Source organism: Psammomys obesus, unplaced genomic scaffold, assembly GCF_907164565.1.
Source record: "Psammomys obesus unplaced genomic scaffold, mPsaObe1.curated_primary_1811, whole genome shotgun sequence".
In the NCBI taxonomy this organism is placed as follows: Eukaryota; Metazoa; Chordata; class Mammalia; order Rodentia; family Muridae; genus Psammomys; species Psammomys obesus.
This window is the reverse complement of record NW_026596079.1, coordinates 18,857,065-18,861,838: the sequence shown is the minus strand read 5'-3', so window position 1 is coordinate 18,861,838 and position 4,774 is coordinate 18,857,065. Positions and strand designations below refer to the sequence as shown.

General features: G+C 46.3%; 1 pseudogene; it reads left to right on the top strand.

The window, feature by feature from the left end:
• Nucleotides 1-218: 218 nt before the first annotated feature.
• On the top strand, nt 219-1,302 carry LOC129690828 (p53 apoptosis effector related to PMP-22-like; annotated as a pseudogene).
• The last annotated feature ends 3,472 nt before the right edge of the window (nt 1,303-4,774 follow it).

Genomic DNA, 4,774 nt, shown 5'->3' with positions numbered 1-4,774 from the left:
CGAGTCCATTCAGTCTTACGTTTCTTATAAGGATTTCTGGTCTTTTCTGATTGATCTAGGAATTGCTGTCCGTCTGCTTATTTCTGATATTCTTTATCCAGTCTTCACCCAGCAAGTAAGCTTGGGTCTCTATGCTATGACTCATGGCTCCCATTCCTTCAATTAAAAAAATAAAATAAAAAAATAAAAGAGATGGCGGTGGTGGCCATGTACCGATAATGGCCTATGAGCGCTTCACTGATGGGACTGCACCTGGCCAGGCCCCTGGAAACCCCTTCCCACTTGGCAGGGACCCGTGGTGGACTTTGGTGGCCTCTGTGCTCATTGTGGACGATCGCGCGCGCGCGTGCTACCAGCTCTGCCTGCTTTCGCTGCTCTGTATAAACGTAGCAATGTAGCAATCGTTTGGTTTCACCTTGTCGCTCACGCAGGCTGAAAGCCGTGGGGATGAGCGCGTTCTTGTCCAACCCCTTTTGAGAGGTAAAACCCTCCTCTTCTCCCTCTGCCTCTATCAATCTTGCATGTGACCCTTAATCCTGGGTATTTTGGGGCAGGTAATCACGTCCCTAGAGAAGCAGCTGCAGTCACTGAGTAGGCCTGTGGCCGCTGTGGAGGGCAGCGGGTCCTGCTCGCATAACTGTCCTGGGGAAGCTGTGTCTGCTCAATTAGGATATAAAAAATGGTTCTTGAAAAGATACTCGCTCTCTAGTCGCGGTGGCAGCGCTCGCGGGGTCACGCTCCTGCGTCTCCCGGTCCTCGGCTCCGCGCCACCACCTGGGACCCGCTGCGCTCGGCCTGGCCCGCGGGCGCTGCAGGTGCGCCCTGCCCCTGCTGCTGGCTGCAGTCAAGCACCCACCCAGACTTGCTCGCTCTGGTGGAGGCCGGGGCGGCCACAGCGGCTTCCATGGAGATAGCTGTGAGAGCCTCGTGAACCACGCGTGTGGGGAGCAGCTGCTGCGATGCTCTTCTGCGGCTTTATCATCCTGGTCATCTGCTTCGTCCTCTCTTTCTTCGCCCTGTGTGGACCCCAGACGCTCATTTTCCCAAGAGCTATCAGAGGCCTCCTCGCCCTGGCTGCTGTATTCCAGATCATCTCCCTGGTAATCTATCCCGTGAAGTACACAAACCTTCATGCTTCCTGATAATCCTCCTGTCAATTACATCCATAACTGGGCCTGTGGCTTTGGACGGGCGGCCACAAACATCTTGATTGGCTGTTCCTTCTGCTACATCCTCCCTTACTGCGAGGATAGCCTTCTGGGCAATGCCAACAAGCCCAGGTACTTGTACACATCCGCCTAATGTGGAAGGAAGACCCTGAGAAAAGTCCTGCAGCAAGAGGGGTCCGAGGAGGAAACTGTTCTCCAAGCTACAAGGAACCTATGTTTGGGCAGTTTTTGTATGATCAGAAATGCTGGAATAAATACTAAAGAAAATGCTTCATAAACAAGCGTTAAGTTTTATGTCCCATGTATGTCCTGTGAAGTTAAAAAGACTTGTTTCTGTTTGCTAAGTATTCACTAATTTCTCCTTATTTCAAATCTTCATCATTTAAACTGCATTTGTTAAAAAGCACGCCTGTGAATCTTAATAAGGTAGAAATGAGATGGCTACTGAGATTTAATAATCTTACCAGGCCTTTGTTTTTCCAGATAGAATAGACTGTTTCTACTAAGGTCTAAACAGAAGGAGAGCTACATGTAAAATTTCAGTGAACAATATTCTAGAATTCACATAAAAACAAAAAAACAAACAAACAGAAAACACCTTTTTGAGTTTTCAGTTACCGAAAGAAGCAACATGGTTTCCTAAATGAGCATCATGTGTGAGAACTGGCTAGCGTTTGTTTTGAACAATCGCTGTTTTGCTAAGCTTTGTGTGTGCTGACTTGCTGTAGCACGTGGGAAAGTGTTCTAACGCAGCCAAGGCAAGTTACAGTACTCAGGCCCTGTCACTCCTAGAATGCTCAGATGAAGCACCCTCTCTTAGCGTAGCTTAGAGGGGTGCGCTGAGGGAAGGGGCCATGGGAACAAATCTGCACAGTCTTGTGCGAATATGCTTAGAACCAACGTGGACTTGGTGGGAGAGCGGACCAATTCCTCCTGACTGGCGGATGTGATGAAGTCAGGTAGGAAGGCATGGGAGGTTAAACTATCACAGCAGTGCCATTCAAACATGCCGGGAGAAGAAATGTCAGTTCATCAATCCCAGCCTTAACTGTGCTCTGATGATAGACAGCTGGAGTAGATTTTAACTGTAACGGAAACCTGGTCTTCCTTGGCAAACAGTCCTAAAGTGTCTGATATAAGACGTACAAGAGGAAAATTCGGAAATGAGTTTCTCTGAATACATATTGGAAGGGATTTTTTTTTTAAACCATTTACACTTACATAATGGGAGCTAGCTTATTTTAAATATCAGACCACTATTTTGTAAGTTTTGGCGACAAAAATTGCAGTTTCCTTTACCAGCTTCCCCCACTAAACCAGGTGTTCAAAAAGAAAGAAAGAAAAGAAATCTTGGTATAATGAACACGTATTTAAAAAATATTTAAAAAGTGTTATGACAAAGGGGTGTTATTTGGTTACCCACAACTGCTTACTCTGTCTCTCACCTTACATAGCTGTGTAACCACATTGGCTGCCAGATAGGTATGTGCTCCTGTCCACAGGACATGCCTGGCTAGACATTTATTTTTGGCTTGCTGAAATTGTGCTTTGTAGTGCAAAATATGTTTTTTTGGGGGGGACTGACCAGTGGGAGGGGGAAAGGAGGAAGGGAAACTATTGGGGGAACAGAGCAATGATAAGGCTTTTGTAATGCTGATGTTTTGATTTCATCGAATTAAAAAAAAAAACAATATTAACACTGCTCAGGCTTGAGCTATCTGGGGCCATATGCTTTTATGTCAACAGGTGCTCAGTGGCTTCACTCTCGCTGACACCACACCTCTGTCCTCCGGTTTCAGAACACTGGTCGAGGTTGCTTTCAGAATTTAAATCTACTCAAATTGCGTGTGTGTGTGTGTGTGTGTGTGTGTGTGTGTGTGTGTGTGTTTGGAAATGGTGTTCTCGGACATAGAGTTGTAGTACCTCATTTTTAAAAGCTTCCATCCTTGCAGCAAAAGGCAGTTAAGAAGGCCTCTTGCCAAATGAAGGCTTTCTCTTGCACCTTCTTTTTCTCTGAGTCCCACAGCAATAGTCTTGATACCGTCACTGCTTCCACAGCTTCTGGCTGGTGGCTCAACAGCCACCTGCTCCCAGTCGGCATATTTCAAAGGTCCTCGCATTTAATTAAATAATAAAGTTTGTTATCTCTTTCTGCTTCTTAATTTCATGTCCATAGTCTTACCTGGGTTGTTTTTGTTTGCTTGTTTGTTACTTAAAAAAAAATAATAATGTGAATCCTCTGCAATCAAATGAACACTGAGCTTGACTGACTAAAATCTTTCATGTTCTAGCTGCATCCAGATTCTCAGGTGTGCTCTTGAGTGTGTAAACAACCTCTGTGTGATTGCTCTGTTTGTAAAACTTTTCTCTGGTACAAGCTATAGATTATTGGGCTTCAGCTAAGTGCACATCTGGCTACACCCCAGCACGATTGGGGTAGTATGCATCTGTTTATGCTTGTGGAGGGCAAAGAACAACCCTAGGTGCCATTCCCCAGCTGCCACCCACCTTGGTTTTTGAGGCAGAGTCTCTCATCAGCTTGAGACTTACCAAGTAGGCTAGCTAGTGGTTCCAGTGAGTGCCAGGGGACCACCCACATGCCTCACCTCTCCAGCATTAGGATTACAAGTATACAAGCCATGATAGTTGTTTGTTTGGTTGGTTTGGGTTTTTGTTTAAAAAAAAAAAAAAAAAAAAGCAAGTTCTGGGGATTGAACCCAGGTCCTCGTGTTGGCACTTTTCCAACTAAGCTATCTCTGCAGCCTGTGCAGTGTGAAACAATTGGTATTGAATCCATTGGTACTTAACCAGAGGCCTTTTCGTGTCTATTTTCACTCACTCATAGGACTTTCCTTCAGTGCCGGACAAGATTGAAGTATTTGGGTAAATGCCTTTCCAAAGCGACCACCACAGCAGCTGACACAGACAAGGCCTGTGTATGGCCTGATGGATGAGTATGGGTGCACCTTTCAGAGATCCTAAATTGGATGCTTCATCCCATTATACTGCCTGGATCCAATCTACACAACTACACAGGGCAGGCGCAACAAAAGATGCACTAAGCTCATAGGGAAACAAGTACAGATGAGAAGAGAACACTGGAGGGTACCAAAGGCCCAGAAGCCACACTTAGGGTCACCTTTCTGCCGGAGCTAGTCTTCCTCCCCATGCAGCAAGAAAGAGTGTCACAGTGTTAGCTGCCCATCTGTTCCAAGCCGGCAGCTGAGCATGCACAGACCTTCAGGTGAGGTGACCATAGCAGGGGACCATGGGAAATGGCCCTCACGCACAGACAAACCAAGGCTAAACTCAAAGTGCAGCTACCAGCCGAGAGCTGGGCCTGCAGTGAAATACTCACCAGTCAGCATGCAGCTGCACTCCTCCCCAGAACACCCCCAAATACCCCTCACCCGTCTCTCTGACACTCACATTTATACACACAGATACACATAAACACACTGATACACAGACACACACATACAGAGATAGACACACATACAGATACACACATACACACAGAGACACACATATACACACAGAGAGATACACAGATACATACAGAGAGATACAGACAGAGACACATACAGAGACAGACACACACATGC